At 42.2% G+C, this 7,039-nt stretch overlaps 1 long non-coding RNA gene across 2 annotated transcripts; it reads left to right on the top strand.

Annotated features, from left to right (window-relative positions):
• The first annotated feature begins 4,881 nt into the window (after window positions 1-4,881).
• On the top strand, window positions 4,882-6,479 carry LOC119281424. Of its 2 annotated transcripts, XR_005138404.1 has the most exons (4): window positions 4,882-5,266; window positions 5,372-5,409; window positions 5,497-5,578; window positions 5,992-6,479. It is a non-coding gene; the product is annotated as an uncharacterized LOC119281424 (long non-coding RNA). The 2 variants fall into 2 exon arrangements; XR_005138403.1 differs by lacking the exon at window positions 5,992-6,479 and having other exon boundaries at window positions 5,497-5,966.
• The last annotated feature ends 560 nt before the right edge of the window (window positions 6,480-7,039 follow it).

The raw sequence follows: 7,039 nt of genomic DNA, 5'->3' as shown, positions 1-7,039 counted from the left end.
AGGCCGGCGGGATGCGGGGTCTTCTACAGTTCCTCTTAGTCCCGGTTTTGGACACAAACCGGGACTAAAATTTTGCCTATATATATCCACGCCCCCCATCTCCTCTGTTTTTTGGTCGTGGAAGGATGGGAGGTGTGGGCAGGTCTACTCTGTTTGTTGCCTATATATGCACATGAGGTGTTCGATGAAATGCTCGAGCCACACTTAAGCTTTCTCCTCTGCAAGCTGGACTTCAAAGCTACATTTTCCCAAGATTTGTCCAGGTTTGGTGGTGCACCAACTACACAAGTGTTCTAAAAGGTTAGCAACTTCATCCTTTCATCTCTCACTGCTAGTTTAGCTCATTTCAAATGCTGTAGAAGTAGAGTGGTTTGTGGGTTTTAGTGGAGGAGTGTATGTGGGAGTTCATTTGATTTAGATACACAATATGAGCTCAAATTAACTTCTTAGAGTTTGCACATGTGTAGAGTGCCATCCCGTTCCTGTCCTCATCGCCGTCGATCACCCGCGCCAATCTCACCGCCGACACCATCGTGGTGAGCCTCTTGTTCTTATCTTCTTTTTTAAAGAAAAAAAATTCTTACTTGTTGTATGAGTTAGATAGCTACTTGTATAATTTCCTTACTTTTATTATTGTTTGTTATTATATAGTGCCATGATTTTGGTATTCGCCCCCGTCGGCTCTCGTCCGGTCTATGATTCGGATGTGGTATATTATCTTCTATAACTATTTGTTTCATTTAGTGTTTATGACAATTATGCCGACCAATGTGACATGGATGTTTTTATCTAGGAGGTATGTGAACTGGAAATTCCAACCGACCCTCTTGTCGAGAGGTTAAATTTAGTTGAAAAGGAAAACAATTATTTGAAAGAAAAATTGAAATGAACTGAAGACGAGAAGATGAAATTGGAGTTGCATGTTGCCGATGTCGTCGATGATCAGAAGATCCAGATGGGTTCAATGCGCTTGAAGATTAGAAAGATTAGAAAATATGCCATTGATAATGAGGCTTGGTATCATTATGTTGTTGGATCAATTGTTACCTTAGTTGCGATTATGATCGCATTTTTTGTTGCATTTAAATGTTTTAATTAGATGCTCTAGAGAGCTGTATATATGTTGTTCTGTGAGAACTATGTATGAACTTTATGTATTTATTTTTTCCACTAATAACATTTGATCACTACTGTACTTTGGTTTAAATGTGATGATGAACTTGTGTTAATTTGATCACTTCTCTATTCATGATTTTCTGTAATGGTTTTTGATATACTTAATTATATAATGCACACAGATGAACCGACAATGGATGTATGATGACCGACGCACCTCCAACTATATTGAAGGCCTGCATAATTTTCTCGATGTGGCTGAGGCAAACAAACAGAATGGTTTTATGTATGCATGTATTGTATGCGGGCATACGAAGGATTACACTTCCTCGAAAACCCTTCATCGGCACCTGCTTGAGAAGAGTTTCATGCCACACTATAATTTTGGACCAAGCACGGAGAAAGAGGGGTTATGATGGAAGACATTGAGGAAGAAGAGGATGATGACAACTATCCTATGTTCCCTGAAAAAGAGGGAGAAGCTGAAGATCAAGAGGCACCAGACGATGTGCCTGATAATGATCTTCGTTGGGTCATTGTTGATGCACAGAGAGAATGCGAAAGTGAAAGGGAGAAGTTGAAATTCGATTGCATGTTAGAGGATCACAAAAAAGGGTTGTACCCAAATTGCGAAGATGGCAACACAAAGCTCGGCACCACACTAGAGTTGTTGCAATGGAAGGCAGAGAATGGTGTATCTGACAAGGGATTTGGGAAGCTACTATAAATAATGAAGAAGAAGCTTCCAAATGATAACGAATTGCCTGATAGTACGTATGAAGCAAAGAATGTTCTCTGCCCTCTAGGATTAGAGGTGCAGAAGATACATGCATTCCCTAATGACTGCATCCTCTAACGCGGTGAGGAGTACGTGAATATGAACACATGACCGGTATGCGGTGCACCCATGTGGAAGAAGAAATCTATATTTTGGGACCTACCCTATTGGAAAGACCTAGAGGTCCGCTCTATAATCGACATGATGCATGTGACGAAGAATCTTTGTGTGAACCTGCTAGGCTTCTTGGGCGTGTATGGAAAGACAAAAGATACACCAAAGGCATAGGAGGACCAGCAACGTGTGCACGAAAAAGACGGCATGCATCCAAAGCCATATCAAGGTCCTGCCGGCTATGATCTTCCAAAAAAAGAGAAGGAAATCTTCTTTGAATGCCTGCTCAGTATGAAGGTCCCGCCTGGCTTCTCGTCGAATATAAAGGGAATAATAAATATGGTAGAGAAAAAGTTGTACAACCTAAAGTCTCATGTCTGCCACATGATTATGACGCAATTGCTTCCGGTTGCATTGAGGGGGCTTCTACCGGAAAACGTTCGATTAGCCATTGTGAAGCTATGGCATTCCTTAATGCAATCTCTCAGAAAGTAATCGATCCCAAAATCCTACCAAGGTTATAGAATGATTTGGTCCAATGTCTTGTCAGTTTTGAGTTGGTGTTCCCACCATCCTTCTTCAATATTATGACGCACGTCCCAGTTTATCTAGTCGAAGAGATTGCCATTTTGGGTCCTGTATTTCTACGTAATATGTTTCCCTTTGAGAGGTTCATGGGAGTCTTAAAGAAATATGTTTGTAACCGTGCTAGGACAGAAGGAAGCATCTCCACGGGCCATCAACCAGAGGAGGTCATTGGGTTTTGTGTTGACTTTATTCCCGACCTTAAGCCGATTGATGTCCCTCAATCACGGTATGAGGGGAGACTGAGTGGAAAGGCACACTAGGAGCGGATTTAATAATATGTAGGGACGACATTCTTGGGCGCAAGCACACTACACAGTTCTACAGAATTCTACCTTGGTGGCCCCGTATATCAATGTACACAAGCATATTCTGCGGTCCGATCACCTGGATGAGTCTGACGACTCGATTACACGTGAACACATCGGGACTTCCGGTGGTTGGTTACAAACACATCTCTTGCGTAACAACAGTGTTGGAGATGAGCTGTACTTGTTGGCTAGGACACCATCTTCGACCGTATTGACTTAACAAAGGTACGGGATAAATGGGAATACAGTTTAAACGATCGCCCAAGATAAAAATAGCAACAACCAAAATAGTGGTGCCGCTTTGATGCGCCAAACACTAATAGGGAAAATAACACATATTATGGTTACATAGAGGAGATATGGGAACTTGACTATGGACGTGATTTTAATGTCCCTTTGTTTCGGTGTAAATGGGTCAATATGTCAGGAGGCGGGGTACAGGTAGACCCGCAGTACGGAATGACAATAGTGGATCTCAACAATCTTGGGTACACAGACGAACCATTCGTCCTAGCCAATGATGTGGCGCATGTTTTCTTTGTGAAGGACGTAGCTACCAAACCGAGAAAAAAAGATAAGGAAGCGAATACATCATACAGTGAGCCAAAGCGCCACATAGTTCTTTCAAGGAAAAGAAACATCGTGGGACTAGAGGACAAGACAGACATGTCTGAATATTATGAAAAGTTTCATGAAATTCCTCCCTTTAAAGTGAAGATTGACCCAAGCATCCTGTTAAATGATGAAGATTATCCATGGTTACGATGCAATAAGGAAGGGACACACGCGAAGAAAAAGTGAAGATCGGAGGGAATATTTGTATGAGCATGATTTTCAATTATTCCTGTCTAGTTTGTACACGAAGTGCATCCAGTTTTGCCGTAACCCTCTCAACTTTTTAGCACATGCTATGTGGGTGAAATGATGATACCTTGCCAAGTTTCAACATTTTTAGAGTTCATTTGTAGTGCATTTTAATTTCAGTGCCATTTAGCTCAAAAAATCATTAAAATAATCAACTAAAATGCTTTAAAAAAACTCTAATAGAAAAAAGAATCAACTTAAAAGAATCAATTAAAATATTTTGTTATAATCAAGTAAAACAAAACTATAATATTCTTCAATAGCAAACAGAATCAACAAAAAAGCTTTTATAAACCTCTAGTTATGATCAAAATAATATCAACTTAAAATTATATCTCTCCCTAATAATAAAGCACGGATGGATTCTCCAGCTTCACCGTTGCGGCGTTTTTACAGAGAAGCCCCTGTATTTTAGACAATGGAACCCGCAGTCCTCATGAAAGTCAACCGAACTGGTACAGAGGAGAGAAAAGAAAACCCAGCCACGACTCTGCCTTCCGATCCCATCTCCGCCTCCATCGCGCCACCACCTCCTGCTGCCCCACATCGCCGCGCGCCGCCGGCCCCTGGCCCCCATCGCCGCGCGCCACCGCCTGTCTAACTACTCCCGTAAATCGGCTCGGGAGAGAGGAGGGGAGGGGAAGATCCCATGGAGGCGGAGGAACACCAAACGTCCTTGCCTGCAGCGAAGACGGTGCCCAGCCTCCTCGACAGCGCGCGACTCCTACTTGCCGCACGGTATGTCCCTGTGCCCGCCGTTCCCCTGGATCCCACTCCCCCGACCATAATATTTCTATTTCAAGGCATTTAAAGTGTTTGATGAAATTTGACAGCAAAATTGTTTTCTGTGCTGGCCGGTAGAACGGCCGCGTCGCCGAGCTGCAGCGGGTGCCACCGCGGACGAGACGCCGCAATGCCGCGTGGTGACGCCGCTTGTGTCGGGGCCCGAAGCGCCCGCGGAGCTGGCACGGTGGTGGTTCTGCTGTATGTGGGAGCTCGGTTCCGTCCTCAACTTCCTTCGCGTGCGTGTCCCTTTCTACCATCATACCCCCAGCGGCCGGCAGATCTGGTACTGGGTTTGCTTCTTCGCTTAGGCTTCTAGGAATTTACTGCTAATCTTTAGTTTTCTTGCATTAACTATTTGAGCAAATGGTACAGTAGCAACATGCCTGATGCCTGCTATTTCATCGCTGGAACGTACTTCATCCATTGATTTACTAGAGTATATATGTATTTGATCACATACTCTGTTTAGGCAATACATGTTGTTCAACCAGCATCTCTAGGATTGATTAGCATATTGAGTGCCTGTTATGCTCTTGTGCCTTTCATTTATCTTTTATGCTAAGCAGTCACACAAATGATGCAGACATCTTCCTTGGATTCTCATGATTGTTAATTACATGTGCAGTGAATTCCCCCAATAACCCGCATGACGATGGGGTGCGCAACCTGGGTAACCGTCCTATGTAGAAAACTAAGGGATTGGTGACATTGGGTATATATTATATATATATATGACTGATACCCCATGTGGCAAACAATTTAATGCCAGTACTGATATTCCATTCAATTGATAAACTAACATTGATGCAAACTACAGGTTGCAGAAGGTGATGTACCAATAGTTGCATCACATGGGTTAGTCCTATACATAAGAATTGCTTGATCAGATATTCTGATTCAATCTTATCTTCATAGTTTTTCTAATTGTTCGATCTTGTGCAGAGCTGAAATTGAAATGTACAAGGAGCTTGAACCATCGAGTCGCTTACTGATCTTGAAAGCGATATGCGACAGACATTTCGAGGTTCGTGCTATTACCATCCTAGGGAGGCAATGAGGTTTTTCAAAGTGCCAATCTTTTCAGATGTGCATTGCGGTAGAGAACTGTTACCCCATTTTGATGCTGTATGTCTCACATGTGTTTTGTGTTGCGTATATCAATCCTAACTATGACTGACTGTTTGAACCGAGTTACATTATGTTGATTCAGAGAAAGCTTATTTCACTTATAGATGAATGAAATATCAATAGTGCAACATGACCAATTTTTGACCTACGGGTAGGAAGTGCATGAGCTGATGCTAGCATGCCCTGACAAAACATGAAAAAACTGGCTCTCTCTACCGCCTAAGAGATTGTTTCGATACAATTATTATATTTAAGAGAATAATTACCAGGTTCTCTGATGTAGTTGACAGGTTCTCTGATGTATTTTAGAAAATAATTACAACTAGCTCAGCGACAAGGGCTCTGGGTCATCAGCTTCGACAAGTGGAGGTACAAGTTCAGGCACGACGAGCTTTTTTTTGTAAAGATGTGATATTGATGTTTGAATCTTCCTTCTGATCCTGTTAATGATAACGAGGTTCTCTTGATAGAATGTGAAGTCAACCCTTGTTTTGTTAGCTTTTGCGCTATATTGTGTTCTTCGTCAAACACAAATCGCTACCGACAGGGTGTGGTGTGGACCCCTGGACTTCCACGACACAGCCTTCAGCACTGTTCCAACATGCTCTGGTCCTCGGACTCTATTTGTTTGTACAACATTGAAGACAGCGTGATGGTTGCCTCCGGGCCATGGCAGGCATTCTTCCTGAAGCAGGAGGACATGCACGTCCCGATTCAATGGCGATGTGTAGATGTGTTGGCCTATCACATGAGCAGCCACATGGTGACTGTCTTCACGAGACTTCTTCTTTCTACCAAGAGCACCGGCTTCCTGAAGGGACAAAACTATGGAGGGGCGGTGAACAGATGATGTTAGAGTACTACATGTGGTGTGTTCCAGCAGCACAAACATGGTAGCCACGTCTAGCTCCGCCTCGGTGCTTCCTCTACTCATTAATTTTGCTTTGTGCATGATATCTCCCATATTCTTTGAATTATATATGTGCTTATTCATAATTCATAATGCTTCGATTATTTCTACTATGACGAGTATTTGATATGACTAATGCAGAAAGTTCTTCTCAAACCTTAACTAATTATTTATAAAGTCAGAATGATTAAAAAACAAAAGATCAAGGAATCCACACATATTGGACAGAATATGTAAGGTAGATTTTATAAAGTAAGTAATATTTGTTTTGCTTTTTATGCACTTCCCAAATTTCATGAGCGCAATTAGCAGGTCGGAATGCATGTCCAATATAAAGGGTAGTTCACCGGGATCACGTTAAGTTTTTCTCCCATTGCAACGCACAGGCATTTGTGCTAGTAAAATTTATGCAACTAAACTATCAAAGTTTTTTTCTTAAAAAACTTT

Source organism: Triticum dicoccoides, chromosome 3B, assembly GCF_002162155.2.
Source record: "Triticum dicoccoides isolate Atlit2015 ecotype Zavitan chromosome 3B, WEW_v2.0, whole genome shotgun sequence".
Taxonomy (NCBI): domain Eukaryota; kingdom Viridiplantae; phylum Streptophyta; class Magnoliopsida; order Poales; family Poaceae; genus Triticum; species Triticum dicoccoides.
This window is presented reverse-complemented; position numbering and strand designations above follow the sequence as displayed.